The sequence below is a fragment of the Camellia sinensis genome, chromosome 6, assembly GCF_055761805.1.
Source record: "Camellia sinensis isolate YWXY chromosome 6, ASM5576180v1, whole genome shotgun sequence".
Lineage (NCBI taxonomy): Eukaryota > Viridiplantae > Streptophyta > Magnoliopsida > Ericales > Theaceae > Camellia > Camellia sinensis.
In genome coordinates, this window is record NC_138966.1 from 30,540,328 (window position 1) to 30,565,396 (window position 25,069).

The following is a 25,069-nucleotide window of genomic DNA, read 5'->3' on the forward strand; positions in this document are numbered from 1 at the left end:
ATTCATTTTACATCGAGTCGTGCAATCCGACTCCTCAACCATCATGCATCGAGATGCGGGATTGGTGGCACGAGGATCGAGGACTACACTCCCTAGAGCTTATGCAATGACGGGGAGAGTGGTCGTGCACATATATGGTGAAAATACTTTGCCATGCCCCTTTCTTGATCTCTGTTACAGCAAACCGAAAGCCAACAACAAAAACTGGTCAGTAGTATCCCTACAGCATGTTGGATTTTCAGCCTTTTTGAGTTTTGTTCAGTATTCTGGGATTAGTTGCAAACAAAGGCAAATCAGGGCATTGTGATGGATTTTCCGGCAAGGCGACCCGAGCATGCATGCATTCCTTGTCATTCAAGACCGAGCTGAGGCAATCCATTTCATATGTTTTGCATGCTAGCTTATTTATTTTAGTTAATTTGTTAATTAGTTAGGGTTGTGTAATAATTAGCTGTAATTCGTTAACAAGGTCCGTCGAGGACGGGGACGTCAGTTGTGGTCGGAAGGGCCGAGCAACAGAATACACCGCCAGAGAGCACCGGTGTTAAGAATTTTGCTCAGAATAGGGGCAGTTTGGGTACGAAAGATGCTGAACAGCAGGCTGCGTTGAAGCAGTTTGAGCAGGAAAGGATCGAAGATTCTGAGAGGCTCAGAAAGGCCAAAGCCCCTGCGGGGACAGAACGTGCTGCGAGTACGGGCACGGAAGGTGCTGCAGGCACAGGAATAGTTGTAACGGAGCCGGACAGGTGTCTATCAGCTGCCGATGGTATGTGGTGGGAAGATGACGACCTATGTCTTGCCCACACAGATGAAGACTGGGGGCAAAGTCAGCTAGATGATACCTGGTACATTGGCGAAGTAGACCACATGACTAGGAGTGGGCGGTATTTCAAGCCCCCACACTTAGATCAACCAGAAGTGTCCGGGAAAGGACAAGGAGGCAAAGAAACAGAAAGATAAATTGCTCGAGGAGGAGGCTATGCTGAAACAACTTAAGAAGATACAAGTAGACATCTCCATCAGGGGACTGCTTATGGCCTCAAAGTACATCGACAAGCTGTCCTTTCTGCAATGCACAAGGCCAAACTTTCAATAGATACCATGCCTGAGCAGCTGGTAGGACTGGTCTTTCCGGGAGGAGCTTCCCCGACATTGACCTTCACCGACAAGGAGCTGCCGCCTGAGGGCGCAAACCATAACAAACCTCTCTACATCTCTGTTGAGTGTAGAGAAAAATAGATACCGGCAGTTCTTGTCGATATGGGATCCGCCATTAATGTATGCCCGTCGAGGACAACATATGCAATCGGGTTGAAGCCCGTGGACTTTATGCCAATTGCCCAGATGATAAGGGCAGACGATAACACCAACAGAGAGGTGATGGGGACTGTGCAGATTCGTACTCAGGTTGGTCCAGGACAGCACGAGGTTGACTTCCATGTCTTGGACGTTCTCGCAACCTTTAATCTACTCTTGGGGCGGCCGTGGCTGCACAAGGTGAAGGCAGTTTCTTCCACCCTACATCAAATGTTGAAATACCCCCACAGGAAGGGGGTGGCTATTGTTTTTGAGAATTCGTCAATCCATCTGCCGCCAGAGGTGTTTACACCGGTTTTGGAAATCGAGCATGGCACAGAGGATGTGTTCCTGTCGAGATTTACCCTAGCCGAAGCCTGGGTCGTATAGAACATTTTGGCTGTTGATAAGGGGTTATATGTCAACGCACAGTCAGGGTACCTCATGAACAAGCTCCAGCATATCCCTGGGATGGGACTAGGGAAAAGTGGCCGGAAGGGCATTGCAGTATCGGCCGAAGTGCCGCATAACCCGCATACCTTTGGTTTGGGTTATCTGCCCACCAAAGAGGACTGGATGAGGAAAGGCAAAGAAATGGCTGGGAGAGAGAGAGCTAAGCAGATCGGGAGGCATTTGGAGTTGATGCATTGACCCATCCAGGGCACCCTGAACAGACGCTTAGTCCGGGAGGGGGAAGACTTTCCATTCTATGGCTTCCCAGAGCCATGGCTGAATGCCGAGTAGAGGCGCCTGCCGGGTTTCGAGTTCTTTTTTGACTTGCAGTTGACGGGGGATGATGTTGCTAAGGAGCAGACAGACCCATTAGCTGAGGTTGAGTAGTGTAAGGAAGTGGATTCTAAGAGCACCGAGATTGAAATGGGGGTAGCACTGGCTTGTCTACTTTTAGATCCTTTGATCGTACATGAGTGCTTGGAGGATGACCTCTCAGTGTCTATGATTGGGAATGAAGTGGCCGCGAGCCCATCTTTGAACATTTTGGATGCATCCATCGCACCCTCCCTCGTCTGGCAATACGAGGAGGGATTCTTATCGAGTAGCACCAGGTCAGAGTGAGCCAGAATCTGATTCACCGAGTCTATGGACTCGGAATCAGGTTCTAGCTCGTCTGAGTCTGAGTCCGGTATTCCTAGGGGTGACTACCCGGATGCCACAGTCCTGTCTAGGTCGTCTTTTTCTTTTTCTTTTGAGTCTGTTGTAACAGAGGAATCAAGCGACTTGGAAGTGATTAATGAGAATGGGATGGCTGTGGCCTTTAAGTATTTTTCTGTGCCCTTGATTATTGCATTAATTCAGACTTTCAAAATTTTGATGAAAACAATGAGGAAGAAGTTCCTCCAATTTTGAAATATTTGCTAGACCAGGAGCAGGAGAGGTTTGTAAAATCGCTGGTTGATGAAATCACCTAAATTAATGTTGGTACTGAGAAGGACCCGCGGCTGGTCCAGATCGGGTCCACGTTGTCTTCGGAGGAGCGCGAGCGCTTAGTCGCTTTATTAAAAGATTTCAAAGATGTTTTCGTGTGGTCCTACGAAGACATGCTTGGAATCGATCCTGAGATTGTACAGCACCGGATCGCTCTTGACCCAGAGGCTTGACCTGTTAAGCAAAAACTTAGAAGGATCCGCCTGGACTGGGCTATCAAGATCAAAGAAGAGGTCACCAAGCAAATTGATACAGGGTTCCTGCTGGTATTCGAATACCCAACTTGGTTGGCCAATATAGTTCCAGTGCCCAAGAAAGATGGTAGAATTCGGGTGTGTGTGGATTTCAAGGATTTGAACAAAGCCAGTTCGAAGAACGACTTTCCTTTGCTGCATATCGATGGGTTAGTGGATTTTACTGCTGGGCATGCGTTGCTCTCATTCATGGATGGGTTTTCTAGCTACAATCAGATATTGATGGCACCCAAAGACCAGGAGAAGACTGCTTTCACCACCCCATGGGGGACCTATTGTTATAGGGTGATGCCATTTGGGTTGAAGAATGCTGGAGCTACGTATCAATGGGCTGCGATCACAATCTTGCACAATATGATCCACAAAGAGGTTGAGGTGTACGTGGACGACATGATTGTCAAGTCCAAGGAAAGAAAGGGCCACTACACCGCCTTGCAGAAATTCTTTCAACGGATCAGGGAGTATCGGCTGCAGCTAAATCCTCAGAAGTGTACGTTTGGTGTTACAGCAGAGAAAATGCTGGGGTTCTTGATCACACAGAGAGGTATCGAGGTCGATCCTTCCAAAATCAAGGCCATCTTAGAAATACCACGACCAAGGACTAAAAAGGAGGTGCGAGGCTTTCTGGGTAAAGTGCAATTCATAAGATGGTTTTATTGCAAAATTAACCTTGACTTGTGAACCACTCTTTGGCCTCCTGAAGAAAGGAAAGAAGTTCCAATGGGACGGCCGATGCCAAGCTTCTTTTGAACAAATCAAACAATATTTACAAAATCGACCCGTGTTGTCACCGCCTGAGCCAGGGAAACCGTTGATTTTGTACCTTTTAGTGACTGAAACTACAATGGGTTGAATGCTTGCACAGGAGTCTGAGGACAAAGTGGAGAGAGCTATCTACTACCTGAGTAAGAAAATGCTGGATTATGAGACTCGCTACACTCCGCTGGAGAAGGCTTGTCTGGCCTTGGTATGGGCTACTAGGAAGCTGCGGCACTACCTATTAGCTCACTCTGTAATACTAGTTTTGAGATTAGATCCCATCAAATATCTCTTCGAGAAACCGGCACTTACGGGTAGGCTAGCCCGTTGGTTGCTTCTGCTTTCCGAATTCGATCTGAAGTATATGACGCGCAAGTGACTAAAGGGGAGAGCGGTAGCGGAGTTCCTAGCCGATCACCCAGTTGAAGGGGATGAAATAGTTGAGTACCTATTCACAGACGAGGCTATTTTGCATGTCAAAGACGAAACCTGGATGATGTACTTTGACGGAGCGTCAAACCAATACGGGTATGGGATAGGGGTGTTGCTGATAGCACCCGACAATTCCCGTATCCCTTTAGCATTCAAACTCCGGTTCAAAGTATCGAATAATGAAGTAGAGTATGAAGCAAGTATTGCTGGTTTAGAAGTCGCCCTAAAACTAGGGGCAAAATGGTTGGACGTCATCGGGGACTCGAACCTTGTTGTTTCTCAAGCTAAAGGAGATTGGAAAGTCAAAGAAGAAAAGATGAGAATCTATCACCAGGTCTTGGACTTGCTGATTTCTCGGTTTGAGAAACTGAATTTCGCTCATCTGTTAAGAGAGAACACAGGTTCACAGATTCATTAGCAACTCTATCTTCTATGATAGACATCCCTTTTGGAGTCCGGATGCGTCCGATCATCATTGATCAGAAATTTGTGCCAGCCTACGAGCTGATTGTTGCCATAGATGAGGTACAAAATGAGAACCCCTGGTATTACGATGTCTGGAACTTCTTAGAAAAAGGGGCGTATCCACCAGGGGCAAGTGCCAAAGATAAGAGGGCAATTAGAAGAATGGCTGCTCAGTTCATCATCTGCAGGGGTAAACTGTACAAGAGAGGTCATCTCGGGATGCATAAGTTGTGTGTGGATGCCGAAGATTCCAAACGCCTGATGGAGGCCATCCATGGGAGGGAGTGCGGAGCGCACACGAGCGGGGTGATGCTAGCCTGAAAAATTCTCAAACAGGGTTACTACTGCTCCACCATGAAGAAGGATTGTATTGGCTTTGTCCAGCGATGCCACAAATGTCAGATCCATGCAAACCGCATGAACATTCCGCCGTCGAAGCTGTACAACATGACTTCGGCATGGCCGTTTTCAGTCTGGGGGATCGATGTGATCAGGGCTGTCACTCCGAAGGGGTCTAATGGTCATGAGTTCATTCTGGTCGTGATAGACTACTTTACAAAGTGGGTTGAGGCCCAGTCTTATGCAGTGTTGAAGGCATCGCATGTTGCTAAGTTCATCAGAAACAACATCATCTGTCGCTACGAGGTCCCGAACGAGATCATTTCAGATAATGGTTCCCACTTCAAGAAGGAAGTGATCGACTTGTTGGACAAATACAACGTGGCTTTTCATAAGTCATCTACATATCGGCCACAAACCAACAGAGTTGTTGAGGCCGCTAACAAGAACATCAAGCGCATTCTGCAGAAGATGGTGGAAACCTACCGGGACTAGCCAGATAAGTTGCCATTTGCTTTGTGGGGCTACTGGACTTCAATTCGAACTTCTACGGGAGTGTAGACGTCCCCGAACGTCCCGAGAGGGAAATCCCCCCAGTTTTGTTCACTGGGCTTACTACAGTTCGGACTCAAATGTTACGGTCCTGTATCTAATCTCACAGAGTACAATGCAAGACCGATGAATCATCAAAGAGTCCAAATCCGGCAAATCGTTTTTGAAAACAGATTTTTTTGAAAGAAGTGCCAAATATGGACTGCTTTGCCAGATACAGAGTCGTCACCTAAATATTTTATTTTGGGAAATTTAGGAAACCCTGACTCGTTTGCCTAAAGCCACGTGTCCGTCATCACCAAAGTTGCCTCGGCTCGGGAACTTGGGTACGATTGGGGAAGGTCACTTCGTGAGCACCCCCGCTCGCCTGATCAAAGATCGGCCTCAACTAACCATGATATCGAGTTTTGAAAACATTATGTGCTCTTATTCCGGTTATTAGCCTAGATTTACTACGTGATGCACAAAGCATACAAGTATAGACTGGATCGCCTGAATTGGAACAACACATCTCTTGTTTGTTTTTGAAAGCGGTTTGCTACTCCCAAGTAGGCTTAAAATGCAGATTTTGCCACCCTCGGGTGGGCTTAGAAAACATGGTTTTGCCACTATCTAGTGGGCTTAAAACTCACAGTCAATGCATTATTCCAATTCAGATAATCCAACATTCACCCACAGGCATTCAGGCAGGTATATCACATAAGCAAATAGTCTCATGGTAAGCATGCTATCATGGCAGTCACTCACACGCATTCAAGGATGCTAAAGCAGAAAACTTACCGAGTACTCTAGGCCAAAACAAAAGCTATGTTAGAAATCCATGCATGATCCTAACTATACAGAAAAGCCTAATGCAATACATGCAAAATGCAACTATAGTAGGCTCGGCTATTCTACAATGGCATGTGAAATGCTACAACTAACACGTATTCAACTCGAAATTGAAATACAATGCAGTTAGTATGATGCGCCGAGCCCAATGCATGCAAGACAGATGAATGAATGCAAACATGCGAGCATAAGTATGCTAATTGAAACATGACCTAATCTAACCATCATAAGCTGGTAAATAAAAGGGAGAAAGACGTATCACACACACGCACACTTATTACAACATTGTCCCCCACTCGAGGGGTCCGAATAAATAATACAGTCTGAATAAATAACAGCTACAGCTTATTATTACACAACATTAACTAATTAACAAACTAGCTAAGTAAGCATGTAAACTACATGAATGTGACTGCCTCGGCTCTGTTTTGGGTGACGATGGATGCATGCCTGCTCGAGTCGCCTCGTCGGGAAATTCCATCGCGATGCCGTGTCTCGCCTTTGTTTGCAACTGATTTTAGAAATTTGCACAAGGCTCCAAGAGGCTGAAACTCCACCCTGGGAAGGCTGCCGACCAGATATTGGCTTGGGAAACACCTGCCAACCAACCTTTGTGGTGAAAACAAAAAAAAGTGGTCGGCCTGCCAGAAAACCTGGTCGGCCGACCACTTTCTGCCTCTGGTTTCTGGTTTTTTCTGCAACAAAGGAAAGACAGAGAAAAAGCAATGTATTTTCAACAAATGTGTGCATGACCACTCTCCTCGTCATTGCACAAGCTCTAGGGAGTGTAGTCCTCAATCCTCGTGCCATCAATCATGCATCTCGATGCATGATGGCCGAGGAGTCGAATTGCATAACTCAATATGAAATGAATGTACATATAAGCAAGTGGAGCCAACAACTCTATCATGGACAGTCAAGAGTGTCGGCGACCGAGAATCGAGACATGTTTCGTCACTTGGAATACGAAACGTCCCTCGTTTCTCGTGTTTGGACTAAACCCTACTCCAAACACAATGCAACAAATAAGGATGGCATGACATGCACAAATACAACAAGCATGCAATCCTAATGCAATGCGACCTAATCGTGCAAACATGCAAGGATGAGATGCGAACATGCTACTAGCATACACAATGCTATGAACCATATGGCATACACAATGCAACTAACAACCTAGCATACGCAATGCAAGGAAATGAGATGGCATACACAATGCCTAAAACAACATAACATGCACAACACATTGTAACATGGCATACACAATGCAAGGTGGACTTACACCAATATGAGTGGACCTCAGCCACACTCACATCAGTAGCCATATGAGGAAAATGAGACAACCGAAATACATGCAAACATGCATGAATGCAATGGACTGAACCTAAGGCATCAAATGCCACTCTACCAAAACATGGCAAGGGATGAAAGATGGTCTACAAACATGCAATTTCCAGCTCTGAAACATGATGCGCAATGGTTCTGAATCATGAAAATATGTCACACAGTGCAAGCTAGATGGCCTGAATACCGAAACTAGTGAAGCGGATTACACTAGAGGTACATAAAGCCATGCACGAATGGCAAAACCAACCCCAAATAGACCCTAGGTAGGTCTGAAACTGTGGGAAAATGACCTAAAATGATGGCTCGGAATGCAAAGAAATGGAGCTCATTCAATGGTCGGTAAATGAGGCATACAAGCCCGACTCTCGAACACATTTAAAGGGTACAAAACATGGCAATATGGCATTCAAACAAGCTCTAAAATATGATGCATAATGGGCCCAAAACATGAACACACCTCAGTGTATGCATGGAATGGACCTCAAAACTCAAAGTTAAGCATGGGTATTGAACTATAAGCATGCAAAACAAAATCATTCAATCATGAGACCCAAAAACAGAGCTAGGGCAGTCCAAAATACACACAATATCAGTTTAAGGCATGGCCAAAAGTGCTAACATGAAGGGTCAACAAAGCATGCGAAGTAAGGTAGTGAACTATGATTTACACTACACGTATATGAAGCACATGAGGGCTCACCAAACCAACCAACCAAAAAAAGAAGTATGCCATGCCAAAATATGCCCAAATAACCACTGGAACTCAGTCAACACATGCAAGAATGAAGTGCTCCTTTGAAGGGCCATGCAAGAGGTTGTTCTACACATATAAGATAGACATAAAAAATGGAAAAACCACCTCCGGACAAAGGTTACGAGGACCCTAAAACTCACCAAAAAGGTCCTGAAATTAGTCTAGGAAGCATGCAAGTGAAAGCCCCTTTGAAAGGCCTTGAATAGGATTGCTCTACACATGCATAATAGACACTTTATATGGAAAAATGGGCTCCGGACAGAGTTCATGCAGGTCACAAAACACACAAAAAGTGGTCTGAAACATGGCTTCAAAACATGCAAATGGGGGCTCCTTTGTAGGGCCAAGAAAAGCTAGTAAACAAAACAAGGGGTGAGAGGGTCACCCCTCTCTGATTTTAAGGCTCACAAACACATGTTAGCCACTGAAAATCCGCTGGATTTTAGTGGCTAAAAGGCCAAACCAAGGGCAACACAAATGCTCTAATGCATAGCTCAAAACAAGAGGAAATGAAGCATGCAAGGGGGAAGATGATCCCCAACAGAAAAATGACCTTAAACAAACATGTTTATAAGCTCAAAAAAAAACTTTTTAAGTTTATGAAAAAACCCAAAAATGCTTACAAGTAAGGCTAAACAATGAAGCAAAATAAGGGCCAAAAGAGGGAACTAGTGTCTTACCCTTGTAGAGCAGAGGGCCAGCAGCTTCTGGACCAAAATAGGAATTCTCCAACCTCTAAAAATGAGCTCCTAGGTGCTTACGTTGATAATGGAGGTGTTTTTCTTGGAGGTGTAGTGCAATGGGACCAAGAACAAGGGTTTTTGGAGCTTGGAATATAGAGATATGGAGGGAAAGTGTATGTGTGCTCAAAACAGGTTCTGAACCCTAGCAATGGAAGAGGGCCCTTTCCTTTATAGAGGAGAAGGTCTAAAGCTTCTCCAAGAAGCTTAAAAGCTAGGTTAAACATCCTCCATACACGTGTATGGAGGATGCATTCTGAGGCTTCCAGCTGGCACAGCTGGCTTCAACTCATTTAGACAAAAAAAGAGAAAGCTGGCTGACCAGTTTAGGTGGTCGTCTGACCACTTTCCTTGGTCGGCTGACCAGGTCAAAAGGTTCAGGTGGTCGGCCGACCACCTTTTCTGGTCGGCCTGCTACTTTTTCTTTTTTTTCAGGACAAAAAATTGGTCTTCCGGAAAGAAAGGTGGTCGGCCAATGATTGGGTAGTTCAAAAGTGGTCGACCAGGTGTTCAAATTGAAGCCCCAGAAGTTATCTTTCCAATGGCACCAGCCTTGCATCAAAATTCCTCCTGTGCAAAACGTTATGCCTGTTTTGGTGAAGCCGCGCAGATTCGGTCCAACCGGAGCGATGCCCTACTTCAATCAACCATATCTCCCCCGTTCGGACTTGGATTTAGGAGATTCTTTAGTGAAAAATGAAGCCCCAGAAGTAGTATTTCCAATGGTGGTGGCCTTATAGCTGAAATCCAAGTATGCAAATGAATAGGCCTGATTCAGCGAGGACTGCTCGTCTCTCTCTTAATGGTTCATGCCCATTTTCTTCCCTAACTGGGTTTCTTCCCCCTTCTCTTCTTTTCTTCAACTCCAAACCCCTAAGTAAGGTGTTTTGAAAGGTTTTTCAAAGATCTCATCTCTCTTTCATTTATTTCCACTTTGTCCTTGCTCGGTTTACCGAAAAGCGCAACATTTAACGAAATGCGAGCGTCGGAACATCGTAAGAACTTTATTTTCAAAACATTTTGAAAAAGAGGGTTTCAAGGTCCAAAATCTTTTGATCAAGATTGTTTCGGTCCAAAAGAATTGTGAAGTTGAGATTTGACTCTCTTCTTGCCGAAGAAACTGAACCTTTGCCTTGCACACCTTTCTCCACCAAGTGAACCATCAATAGTGCCCAAGTCTTAAGGGTGGTCAAAAATGGGGTGTCTACAGTTGGCCCTCTTTGACAGAACTCGGATGTAAAGAAGTGATGGGAGTGAATGTTAAAGCCCAGAGACGACTCATTTTTGACAAAGCCGAAGACTTGGACAAACAAAGTACAGATAGATAAATGGTTGCGCCCGCAGGCTGCCTACGTATCCCTTTGCAAGGAATCAAACCAGCGTAGTTCAGGGGCAGGATGCAAAATGTTATTCAGGAAGATTTTGATAATTGGACTTATATGTTACGCGAAGCCTGTTTGAAAAGTGGACTTATACGCTACGCGAATCCGGTTTAAAAATTGGACTTATACGCTACGCGAAGTCGGTTTGAAAATTCAGGATTTATGCAATGCAATGTAGTAACTAAAATGCAATGTAAAAGCTAGGAAGGGAAGGTACCTTACAGGGGCAACCGGCAATGACTTACCTCAGCAATGTCCTACCTCATGCTAATGTGGGAATCTTCCCCTTCTTCTTGGTTGAACCGCAGGAACTACTTTTCTCCCTGGCCATGGTCGCAGCTTTCCCTATTCTCCAACAGGGTGACAGACTAGGTTGGTTCAGTATCCAGAATTGAGGTGCATACACATGCTATCTCAATCTATGGGGCTGCCATACAGACTTCAAGCCGAGGATATACCTCTGGGTATTTAAACAAGACTTTAGTCTCGGAAATCCCGAACCTTTGCGTTCTAGGCAAGAGCCATTCGAGCTCTAGTTTCCACCATCTCAGGTGGCCTCCTAGGAACTCACCACAAACACAGGCAGGTGGCTATACCAGACCACCGGAAGTCGTTCAGGCATGACAAACACCAAAGGAATTGCACCTTTAGAGGATTTAAGGTCTCCTAGACCAGAAAGTGCACAAGACAGTGCGAATGAAGATGCAGGATTTAAGGTCTCCTAGACCAGAGGATTTAAGGTCTCCTGGACTAGGGAGTGCGCAAGATAGTGCGAATGATACAAAAATACAATGTGCACAAGACAGTGCGATGTAGAGTGAATGCACAAAACAGTGCTAAATAGATGCACAAAATAGTGCGATGCTAAAGGTGTACAAAACAGTACGAGCACGGTGAATGCACAAAATCAGTGCGATACAGATAAGGTGCGCAAGATAGAGCGATGCAATGCACTAACAAGTGTGGAAAGGTGTGCAAAATAGCGCGATGTGATATGCAAAGCACAAGACAGTGCGATTGAGGTGCGCAAAATAGTGCGAATAAATGTAATGCACAGGACAGTGAGATTGAGGTGCGCAAAATAACGTGAATGATAAACTGCACAAAACGGTGCGATGCGTAAAATAGCGCGAATGTAAACTGCACAAAACAGTGCAATGCGCAAAATAGCGCAAATGTAAATTGCACAAAACAGTGCAATGCGCAAAATAGCGCGAATGTAAACTGCACAAAACAGTGCGATTGAGGTGCGCAAAATAGCGCGAATGTAAACTGCACAAAACAGTGCAATGCGCAAAATAGGGCGAATGTAAACTGCACAAAATAGTGCGATACGCTAAACAGCACGATTGATTTGAAATGCACTAACAGTGCGATACGCTAAATAGCGCGAGTGATTTGAAATGCACAAAACTGTGCGATACGCTAAACAGCGCGAGTGATTTGAAATGCACTAAACAGTGCGATAGGCCAAACAGCGCGATTGATTTGAAATGCACTAAACAGTGCAATACGCTAAACAGCGCGAGTGATTTGAAATGCACTAAACAGTGCGATACGCTAAACAGCGCGAGTGATTTGAAATGCACTAAACAGTGCGATACGCTAAACAGCGCGAGTGATATGCAATGCACAAGATAAGTGAGATACAACCACAAGATGCACAAGACAGTGCTAGTGAGATACAAAGTGTAAGTGCACAAGACAGTGCGATAAAATGCATCTTCTATGCAAGTATGGGGGCATTTTCTACGCAACAGATACGAGCATTTTCTATGCAAGTATGGAAGCACATTCTATGGAATATTGAAAGCATATTCTATGTATGAGACAAGCAAAGCATATTCTATGCGGAATCGAAAGCAAGCATATTCTATGCATGGATCATAACGATGTGCGGCACGCATGCAACAACAGTGTATATGAAAGTTCACATTCTATGCAATAGAGGAGCATCAAATATGTACTCTGGTGCTCTGATTTGCCTCTTAGAGGACTTCGCAACACACTCAGCTCAAAAAGAGCACACCCTGTTCATATTGGCGAGAGATAACATCTGCATATGAAACCCTCGGGTGCTGCTTGGACTGCCATTCTGACTTGAAGCAGGCTTACACTTGGGGTCGAGATACACTCATACTCCAGAGAAACGGCGAGGCCTGAGAAGGTGCACCTAGAATGCAGTCTCGGATTTTGCTAAAGTTGAAACATGCTAAGATGCTCCAAATTTTCCCTCTTTTCTTTTGCTTTGCAGTCCGGAACCTAAATAGCTTCAGATAGGTCCTTGTTTTACTATTCTGATAGGACCCGGGTTGAACCCTGCGGCTTTATGAAAGAACCAATCCTGTTTTGCACAAATGTGGAGAACGACACGGCACTCTGAGCACAAAACAATTTTTGAAATTGAAATGAGAAAAGGGTTCTCAACTGGGTATTGATCCTACAACTGACCACAGCCAAAATGACTCAACAATGGAAAAGAAAGGTAGAACAACCTAAACACAACTCAACAAAGGAAAAACAAGGTAAAATGACCTAAACATCTGTTGACACTCAAACGACTCAAAACAAGAATCAAGACAAACAAAAACGCATAAACACAACACGCAGCTGCGTTACAAAGGCAAGAGACCTCTCGGTGCACGAGGAGCCAGTTCCTCCGGGTATTGTTTCCCACCATTTCTTATTTGTGATTCTCACATCACTCGGCTCTCAGGCTCGGCTTTTCTCATAAAACCCTTTTCCCACTTTTTCTCTCAGCGCACATCTCTCTATTCTTCAATCTCTCATTTTTTATCCCTCCCATGAGTGGTTGATGGATAAACAAAAAATTACGGGCTCTTGCCCCTAGCATTCAACTAGATTCTTCTTTTTTTGCGCGCAGTTAGTGAGTTCGTCCCATAGAGGGGTTGCGCTGCAACTGAGCGTGTAGCGAATCTGCAGTTGACATCGGCTGTCGATGCTCTACCGGGGAGTTTGGACGTGGTTAGATCCGTCCAGATGAGGGAGTGAAAAATCTTGATCCATTCCAATTCATGCTTTGTACATGGCCTGATACCTCGTTGCTTGGAGGATGAGAGAGCTTTCAGCCTTTTGTTGTTAGCTTCAGTTGTGCCCTTTTCTGGCAGGAAGAGTGCCCTTCTTGGCAAGTATGGTGCCCTTTCTGGCAAATGCATTGACAACGGGGAAAAGACAGGAAGCCAGACTCAACTGTACCCCTAGTTCATCATTTTGACCATTTTTGTTTTGGTATTCTACTAAAACAATTTGACCAATATGAGAGTTAAATTAACATGCTTGTTCGATTTTCTGATTTAAAATCATGCAAGCTAGGTTATGAGCACTGAAAATTTTTCCTTTTTTTGGTCCAAGAAATTGTCCAGTTTTGAAAAAAATGGGACAATTTTCGAGAGAATTAGTCAATCTCAGTAAAAAAAAATCTCAAAAACTATTTTTGCAAATCAACCACTGCTCAACGAGCACGGAACCTACTTTTGAGATGAGCAACCTTGGATCCATAACAATGGAAAATTGCCCCTTGCTCGAAGAGAGCTGCATGGCAACGGAAAGTTGCCCCGTGTTTGAATGGCACCGCAGCGCATTGAATGGCAACGGAAAGTTGCCTCTTGTTTCGATAGTGCCATAGCACATTGCAATCAGTCCTTAGAGTGACAATCACAACCGAACTCTCGGATACAAAGAAGGCAAAGACGATCAAAAACCATTACATGGACACAATGAATTGTAGAAGTGTTTGCGGCTGGACTTCAGAATGAAGTTGCCTACGTATCCCAAAGATGGGAATCAAGCCTTACGTAGTTCGGGGTTAAGGTACACTTGGGTATTAACCTCTCCTTTTGCGCTCTAACTTTTGCCAAGGCCGCCCTTCCAGGTTTTCAACCTTGCGAGCTCTGTTTTTCTTCTTTTCAATTCTTTTTGTCCTTTTCTTTTCTTTTTCATATTTTCTTTTCATTTTCTTCATTTTTTCTTCTTTTCTTTTCTTTTCTTTTTCTTTGTTCTTTTCTTTTTCTTTGTTCTTTTTTTCTTTTTCTTGCTCTAACTTTTGCCTAGGTCGCCCTTCCGGGTTTTCGGCCCAGCAAGCCTCTCAAGGGTAAAAGTGTAGCTTTGTCCATGTTGAATGGTTTGAGATCTTGAAGTCATCTGAATCCAGGAGAACGGCTGCTGTTCGTTGATGATGTAGAAGTCCATCCAATGGACGGTGAATTTGCCCCTAGTGTTGTGGATAGGAACTCGGTTGTCCTTCAGCAATGTCTCCTTCTTTCCTCCCTTCTGGGGTTTGGCATTCTTGTCGATCTTCATTGATTTGTGGAATGATCCATCTTCGGCTCTTCGAGCACAATCTGGCATCTTTTGCCCCGAGTTCGAGGGGTGCTTCTGATCTAGCTTTGCAAGCTCCTTTTGATGACAACTGATCTTCTTGATCTGACTTTCATGCCCCTAGTTCGAGGGGCGCTTCTGATTCGGCCACACAGGCCTTACATGGTGGTTGACCGTTGAACATTCTGAATGTAAGTTCAAGTTTCAAAAGCAAGGGGTCAAGTCTCGAGACTGAGAGCGATCCTAGGCTACACAATCTCAAGAGCGATCCCACACAGGTCTTCGTAGGACGGCGCAAAACATTTTTGAAACCTTTTAAGAAAGCGACTAATCGCTTGCACTGAAAATAGTGTAGGACCAATCTGGATCAAGCCAAGATCCTTCTCAATACTCACATTAACAAGCATGATTTCATTCATTAAGGGTTTAGCACGTCTCTCTTTCTCTCAGTTGATCAAATTTTGCAAAATCCGAGGAATTCCTCCCTCTTTGTTTTCATCACAATATTCAAAAAGTTTTGAAAAAACTTAGGTCAATGCAATGATTTTGAAAGCACAGAAAAGCAGGTGAAAAGCATCGTCGTTTCATTCAAACTTCTGGCACAACTGGCACAAGGCAGAAGTGAACACAAGAATGTTAAAATCACTGATGTTCATTCAAATCTGTTGGCATTACTGGCTCTAAGGTAGAAACAGACCCAAAGAAAGTGAAAAGACAAACACAAAACAAAATAGTGATATCCGAGGTAACATCCCCAGAATCACCCGACTCTAACAAAACAGGACTGACTCGATACAACAAGACAGACCCAACTGACTCAGTATAAAAAGACTGACTCTACACAATGGGACTGACTCTAAACGACATAATAAAACTGACTCAATACCCGAGTCAGAAAGTACAAAAACCAGCATTCACAAATGCTTAAAACAGTGCGTGCTATACGCCACATCTGGAGTAAACTGAGTGCCGTCCGCAGGTGGTTCATCCCCTGATCACATGTTCGCATTATCCCCTAAGTTCACCGATCTAGTGCCGATAGACTTTGCCGAGCTTGGCGCGGGAATGACCCCGTTGTCAATCAAATCTTGCACTTCATGGTGAAGACGAAAGCAATTGTCGGTGCCATGACCGGTTTGTTGATGGAAGGCACAGTACTGGGCAGCATCATGCGTAGCCGGAAGAGGATTCAGGAGAGGCTGAGGCCGAGGCTCAGGGGGTTTAAGATGGCCTTGTCCAACAAGGATTTGGAGAGCTTTGGATAAAGGCATATAGAGGGCATGGAAGACCCTCTGACCTCGAGGTTGGTACTTCAAAGTTTCTGGATTTTTGCTAGACGCACCAGCAAAGGGATTGGCAGGTGCTGGCCTGGTTTGCCAATCTCTTCCGAGGGCAAGATTAGAGCTCAAAAGATCATTTCTGGTACGATGATCCTTCTCTCGGCTTTTCCCTTGTTTCGAACTGCTCTCATTCTGAGTGACGAAAGTATCCTCCACAATCTTTGCAACAACTGCGAGTACTTGTTGTTTGTTTAACCCTTCGGCTTTCAAAGCCTCCACAGCCCGTTAAAGGTGTTCATAGGGACCAATGCCTGCCCCTACCTTGTTCTTACCACCTGCTGCCCCTTTGCCAAGGGTTTGGCTTTCTTCAAATGCAGCCAGTCCCAAGATTGGGGAGCCTTTTGTAATGAAATTCCTGGTATGTGATGTGGTCGATGAGGGAGCCAATGTCTCGGAGGCCAGATTTGTCACAGTTCTCTGAAGATCTTCGATCATTCTCTTTAGCTCAGAAGTAGTGGGCTCACGGGTTTGAGATGACTGGGATCCAGGTGCATCCATCATGTATAAGTCCATGCTTTCTGGAATGAACACCTCAGGCTTGGATAGATGGGCCGAGGTGATGTATATGTTGGGGTCATAGGTGGATGGCAGTATATAGATGAGATTGAGGTAGGCAGGAGATGTTTGGTCAATGGGGTCTGAAGGTGGAGCTATCGTCCGATTGTCGATGAGATTTTGGACCTCGTGACGAAGGTGGTAGCAACGGTCGGTGCCATGACCGCACTGCTGATGGTACACACAGTACTTGGAGGGGTTATGTCTGGCTGGGAGTGGGTCAGGCAGAGGTTGAGGATCGAGGGGTTTGAGATACCCTCTTTCCATCAAGATTTTTAGTGTGCTAGTCAGGCTCATATAGAGAGGGGTGAAAGTTCTGCCCTGAGCTCGGGCTGGGCCGGCGGTTTATAGGCTTGGTTTGGCAAAAGGGTTGGCTGTGGCAACTGTATTGATTTCGGTGGGTTTGGGAATAGCGCTACTACCAGCATTGGTACTCCCTGAAATCACCCTCCTTGTCGGTTCACTTGTTCTGGGAATGATCCCACTGTTGAACGCATTCTCGATCTGAACCCCTAGTTCATGCAAACTTTTGAAAGTGAATAACGGAGCGACTATCAACTTTTGCAACATATCATGCTCAAGGTTTCGCATCATCATCTGCACTTGATCCCTCTCAGAAGGGCGGCAATCTGTCATCTGTGCTGCCTTTGCTCTCCACCTCGCAACAAACTCCACAAAAGGCTCTGTTGGGTTCTGGCAGGTTGCTTCAAGCTCTTGGATGGTCATTTCAACTTGGGTATTGTAAGAATACTGATCAACAAAGCCCTCAGCCAATTCTTCCCAGTTTTGCTTCACTATATTCTCCAACTTGGCGTACCAAGCGGCTGCCACACCCGACAGGGTTCTTCCATACAGAGAGAGTTTCTGTGGCTTAGTCGGACCCATTGGCTTCAGGATATCCAAGAAAAGCCGGATATGTACCATAGGATCTCCAGGCCCGTCGAAACAGTCAATATGTGGCATTTTGAATCTGTCTGGGAGCCGTACGAAAGCCTCGGTGTACCCATCCTCAATGTCAGGAATGGAGTTAAGGCCCTGTACCTTTTTGAATTGTTTCTCAAGGTTTGCAATTTTCACCGCAGTCGGATCGAGGTCATTAGCATCAAGGGGATAAAGCCTCCCATTAGGCTACACCGAGGGTCTGAAAACTCGTGCTTGAGCCAACCCTTCTCGAGGATCTGGACCCTGCAAATCTTCAGCTAGCAGAAGTGGGTCAAAGTTCGGCTGGGGTCCCAAAGCTGGATGTGAGGCAGATACCCCAGATGGGTGTTGCGTTTCAATACTGGTCTTAGCCTGCATGGTAGTTCCCTGATTTACCACTGCTATCACGGCCACAAATTCTTCCGAACCCTGTGCCATCACAGTCTGCTGAGTCTGAACAAAGGTGATGTGACTGGCGACTGACGGATCAGATGAACTGGTGAGCCCTGACTGGCCTTTCTTTGCCTTGCCTCAGCAAAAGAATACTGGTGGCCCTTGAATTGAATCTCTGACCTAACAAAGTCTATCAGCACTAGTCCAATGTACCCGGGAGATATCAGAGCCTTCGGAGGCTATGGTTCTAGGACTACGCCTAGCAAAAAAGAAAACAGAGAGCATCTCAACCTAATTTCACCAAAATAGATATGAGCATAGCAGAATGACTGTGCCCTCTACTGAATTCTGCCCCAAATTTTGCCTGTAAACTGATACCCTTAGGTAAAACTAATTCCCAAATATTGGTGCCCTCAGGCTTGATACTCAAACTTGCACACTGATACATGCATTCTTGTAGAGGCACACTCTAAAAGCACATAGCAAGCAAGCGAGAACCAAAACACCCCTATGTTACGGTAGGGTTTCCCTGTCCTATTTTGTCAGGAGCTAGGGTTTCACTATGCACGCAGCGGTTTCAAACAACCTATGATCGGGTAAGTAACCTGTGCTAGCTTGGAATCGTCACTCTGGATTCCGAATATGCACTAGGTCGAATGGTCAAAAAGGGTGCCCCGGTAAAATCGGGGTTTGTGTTCCCGTCGTGGCAGAGCCCGCAACCGGTCAGCCTTATGGCACGCTTCTCGAAGCGAGCCTCCGGCAAACCGTTCAGGAATAGCATACGGTAAACACGGTGTCCTAGGCGCACCAATGCAAATGCAATGCAAAAAACACACAAGTGTAGTCAAAACCAGATATCACGAGTTCGAGTCAAGTTGTCTAACTCCCCAGCGGAGTCGCCAGAAACTGTAGACGTCCCCGAGCGTCCTGGGAGGGAAATCCCCCCCGTTTTGTTCATTGGGCTTACTACAGTTCAGACTCAAATGTCACGCTCCTGTATCTAATCTCGCAGAGTGTAATGCAAGACCGATGAATCATCAAAGAGTCCAAATCTGGCAAATCATTTTTGAAAACAGATTTTTCTAAAAGAAGTGCCAAACATGGACAGCTTTTCCAGATACAGAGTCGTCACCTAAATATTTTATTTTGGGAAATTTAGGAAACCCTGACTCGTTTGCCTAAAGCCACGTGTCCGTCATCACCAAAGTTACCTCGGCTCGGGAACTTGGGTACGATTAGGGAAGGTCACTTCGTGAGCACCCCCGCTAGCCTGATCAAAGATCGACCTCAACTAACCATGATATCGAGTTTTGAAAACATTATGTGCTCTTATTCCGGTTATTAGCCTAGATTTACTACGTGATGCACAAAGCATACAAGTATAGACTGGATCGCCTGAATTGGAACAACACATCTCATGTTTGTTTTTGAAAGCGGTTTGCTACTCCCAAGTAGGCTTAAAATGCAGATTTTGCCACCCTCGGGTGGGCTTAGAAAACATAGTGTTGCCACTATCTAGTGGGCTTAAAACTCACAGTCAATGCATTATTCCAATTCAGATAATCCAACCTTCACCCACAGGCATTCAGGCAGGTATATCACATAAGCAAATAGCCTCATGGTAAGCATGCTATCATGGCAGTCACTCACACGCATTCAAGGATGCTAAAGCATAAAACTTACCGAGTACTTCAAGCCAAAACAAAAGCTATGTTAGAAATCCATGCATGATCCTAACTATACAGAAATGCCTAATGCAACACATGCAAAATGCAACTATAGTAGGCTCGGCTATTCTACAATGGCATGTGAAATGCTACAATTAACACGTATTCAACTCGGAATTGAAATACAATGCAGTTAGTATGATGCGTCGAGCCCAGTGCATGTAAGACAGATGAATGAATGCAAACATGCGAGCATAAGTATGCTAATTGAAACATATCCTAATCTAACCATCATAAGCTGGTAAATAAAAGGAACAAAGACGTATCACACACATGCACACTTATTACAACAGTGTCCCCCACTCGAGGGGTCCGAATAAATAATACTGTCCGAATAAATAACAACTGCAGCTTATTATTATACAACATTAACCAATTAACAAACTAGCTAAGTAAGCATGTAAACTACATGAATGTGACTGCCTCGGCTCTGTTTTGGGTGACGATGGATGCATGCATGCTCGAGTCGCCTCGTCGAGAAATTCCATCGCGATGCCTTGTCTCGCCTTTGTTTGCAACTGATTTTAGAAATTTGCACAAGGCTCTAAGAGGCTGAAACTCCACCCCGGGAAGGGTGCCGACCAGCTATTGGCTTGGGAAACACCTGTCGACCACCCTTTGTGGTGGAAACCAAAAAAGGTGGTCGGCCTGCCAGAAAACCTGGTCGGCCGACCACTTTCTGCCTCTGGTTTTTGGTTTTTTCTGCAACAAAGGCAAGAGAGAGAAAAGGCAATGTATTTTTGACAAATGTGTGCATGACCACTCTCCCCGTCATTGCACAAGCTCTAGGGAGTGTAGTCCTCGATCCTCGTGCCATCAATCACGCATCTCGATGCATGATGGCCGAGGAGTCAAATTGCACGACTCAATATGAAATGAATACATATATAAGCATGTAAAGCCAACAACTCTATCATGGGTAGTCAAGAGTGTTGGCGACCAAGAATCAAGGCACGTTTCATCACTTGGAATATGAAACATCCCTCGTTTCCCGTGTTTGGACTAAACCCTACTCCAAACACAATGCAACAAATAAGGATGGCATGACATGCACAAATGCAACTAGCATGCAATCCTAATGCAATGCGACCTAATCGTGCAAACATGCAAGGATGAGATGCGAACATGCTACTAGCATACACAATGCTACGAACCATATGGCATACACAATGCGACTAACAACCTAGCATACGCAATGCAGGGAAATGAGATGGCATACACAATGCCTAAAACAACATAACATGCACAACACATTGTAACATGGCATACACAATGCAAGGTGGACTTACACCAATATGAGTGGACCTCAGCCACACTCACATCAGTAGCCATATGAGGAAAATGAGACAACTGAAATACATGCAAACTTGCACAAATGCAATGGACCGAACCTAAGGCATCAAATGCCACTCTACCAAAACATGGCAAGGGATGAAAGATGGCCTACAAACATGCAATTTCCAGCTCTGAAACATGATGTGCAATGGTTCCGAATCATGAAAATATGTCACACAATGCAAGCTAGATGGCTCGAATACCGAAACTAGTGAAGCGGATTACACTAGAGGTACATAAAGCAATGCACGAATGGAAAAACCAAGCCCAAACAGACCCTAGGCAGGTCTGAAATAGAGGGGAAATGACCTAAAATGATGGCTCGGAATGCAAAGAAATGGAGCTCGTTCAATGGTCGGTAAATGAGGCATACAAGCCCGACTCTCGAACACATTTAAAGAGTACAAAACATGGCAATATGGCATTCAAACAAGCTCTGAAATATGATGTATAATGGGCCCAAAACATGAACACACCTCAGTATATGCATGGAATAGACCTCAAAACTCAAAGTTAAGCATGGGTATTGAACTACAAGCATGCAAAACAAATATCATTCAATCATGAGACCCAAAAATAGAGCTAGGGCAGTCCAAAATAAGCACAATATCAGTTTAAGGCATGGCCAAAAGTGCTAACATGAAGGGTCAACAAAGCACGCGAAGTAAGGTTGTGAACTATGATTTACACTACACGTATATGAAGCATATGAGGGCTCACCAAACCAACAAAAAACAAAAGTATGCCATGCCAAAATATGCCCAAATAACCACTGGAAGTCAGTCAACACATGCAAGAATGAATTGCTCCTTTGAAGGGCCATGCAAGAGGTTGTTCTACACGTATAAGATAGACATACAAAATGGAAAAACCACCTCTGGGCAGAGGTTATGAGGACCGTAAAACTCACCAAAATGGTTCTAAAATTAGTCTAGGAAGCATGCAAGTGAAAGCCCCTTTGAAAGGCCTTGAATAGGATTGCTCTACACATGCATAATAGACACTTTATATGGAAAAATGGGCTCTGGACAGAGTTCATGCAGGTCACAAAACTCACAAAAAGTGGCCTGAAACACGGCTTCAAAACATGCAAATGGGGGCTTCTTTGTAAGGCCAAGAAAGCTAGTAAACAAAACAAGGGGTGAGAGGGTCACCCCTCTCTGATTTTAAGGCTCAAAAACACATGTTAGCCACTGAAAATCCGCTGGATTTCAGTGGCTAAAAGGCCAAACCAAGGGCAACGCAAATGCTCTAATGCATAGCTCAAAACAAGAGGAAATGAAGCATGCAAGGGGGTAGATGACCCCCAACAGAAAAATGACCTTAAACAAACATGTTTATAAGCTCAAAATAAATTTTTTTTAATTTTATGAAGAAACGCAAAAATACTTGCAAGTAAGGCTAAACAATGAAGCAAAATAAGGGCCAAAAGAGGGAACTAGTGTCTTACCCTTGTAGAGCAGAGGGCCAGCAGCTTCTGGACCCAAATAGGAACTCTCCAACCTCTGAAAATGAGCTCCTAGGTGCTTAGGTTGATAATGGAGGTGTTGTGCTTGGACGTGTAGTGCAATGGGACCAAGAACAAGGGTTTTTGGAGCTTGGAATATAGAGATATGGAGGGAAAGTGTATGTGTGCTCAAAACAGGTTCTGAACCCTAGCAATGGAAGAGGGCCCTTTCCTTTATAGAGGAGAAGGTCTAAAGCTTCTACAAGAAGCTTAAAAGCTAGCTTAAACATCCTCCATACACGTGTATGGTGGATGCATTCTGAGGCTTCCAGCTGGCACAGTGCGCTTCAACTCATTGAGACAAAAAAGGAGAAAGCTGGCTGACCTGTTCAGGTGGTCGGCTGACCACTTTCCCTGGTCGGCCGACCAGGTCAAAAGGTTCAGGTGGTCGGCCGACCACCTTTTCTGGTCGGCCTGCTACGTTTTCTGGTTTTTAAGGACAAAAAATTGGTCTTCCGGAAAGAAAGGTGGTCGGCCAATGATTGGGAAGTCCAAAAGTTGTCAACCAGGTGTCCAAATTGAAACCCCAGAAGTTAGCTTTCCAATGGCACCAGCCTTGTATCAAAATTCTTCCTGTGGAAAAAGTTATGCCTATTTTGGTGAAGTCACGCCGATTCGGTCCAATCGGAGTGATGCCCTACTTCAATCAACCATATCTCCCCCATCCGGACTTGGCTTTAGGAGATTCTTGAGTGGAAAATGAAGCCCTGGAAGTAATATTTCCAATGGTGGTGGCCTCATAGCTGAAATCCAAGTATGCAAATGAATAGGCCTGATTCAGCGAGGACTGCTCGTTCTTCTCTTAACGGTTCATGCCCATTTTCTCCCCCAACTGGGTTTCTTCCCCCTTCTCTTCTTTTCATCAACTCCAAACCCCTAAGTAAGGTGTTTTGAAAGATTTTTCAAAGATCTCATATCTCTTTCATTCATTTCCACTTTGTTCTTGCTCAGTTTACCAAAAAGCACAACATTTAACGAAATGCGAGCGTCGGAACATCGTAGGAACTTTATTTTCAAAACATTTTGAAAGAGAGGGTTTCAAGGTCCAAAATCTTTTGATCAAGATTGTTTCGGTCCAAAAGGGGTATGAAGTTGAGATTTGACTTTCTCCTTGCCGAAGAAACTGAACCTTTGCCTTGCACACCTTTCTCTACCAAGTAAACCATCAGTAGTGCCTAAGTCTTAAGGGCGGTCAAAAATGGGGTGTCTACAGGGGAGCAACTCCGTATTCCTTGGTTTATGGGATGGAGCCTGTTCTGCCTATCGAAATTGAAGTTTCGTCATTACGAGTACTAGCTGAGTGTCAGATAGCCGAGGCAAATTGGCAGCAAAGCAGGTTCGAAAAACTCATGCTCTTTGATGAAAGAAGGCTAAAAGCACTATACCATGTTCAGGGTCATCAACGGAGAATTGCTAGAGCTTTTAACAAGAAGGTTAAGTCCAGGAATTTGAAAGAAGGAGATTTAGGGCTCAAAGACAACCGAGCTCCCATCTACGACCCTAGGGGCAAGTTCAGACCAAATTGGACGGGCCTTTACATCATCAAGTCTATCTGGTCGGGTGGAGCTGTCGTTCTGATGGACCTAGATGGCCTAGAGTTCTCCCAACCAATCAACATGGACAAGTTGAAGAAATACTTTCCCTGAGAGGCTCGCCAGGTCGAAAACTCGAAAGGGCGACCTAGGCAAAAGTTAGAGCATTGAAAAAATTTGAAATTATAAAAACTGAGCTCGCAAGGTTGAAAACCCAAAAAGAGCGGCCTTGGCAAAAGTTAGAGCGCAAAAGGAGAGAGTTAATACACGAGTGAACCAAAGCCGAACTACGTAAGGCTTGATTTCCATCTTTGGGATACGTAGGCAACTTCATCTTGAAGTCCAGCCATAAACATTTCCTCGATCAACTTTGTCCATGTGATCATGTTTGGTCATCTTCATCTATTCTACATTCAAGAGCTTGGTTGTGATCTCCAGTACAGTGATATTCAAACTACGGGCAACTTTCCAGTTGCTGGGATCCGGGGTTGTGCATCTCAGTGATAGATCTCGAGCGTGTCCAGTTGTGATCCATATCGAAAATGGTTTTGAAAAGTTTTAATAAAAGTTGATTTTGCTCAAATTAATCTTTTTACAACTTAGACCATTTTTGGACCAAACGAAAAAATTTCAGTACCCACAACCTTCAATTTCATTGATTTCAATACAGAGTTATTCTACTCTTGAATACAAATTGAAGTTGTTTTTCATTACATTCATAAAGAAAACTTGAAATTTCTGATTAAAGCAAATAAATTCGGGGCATAGTCAGGTGTTCCTGTTTCCCCTCCTAGAGCTGGTCGAAGCCTCTGATGCCAAAGTGGGCC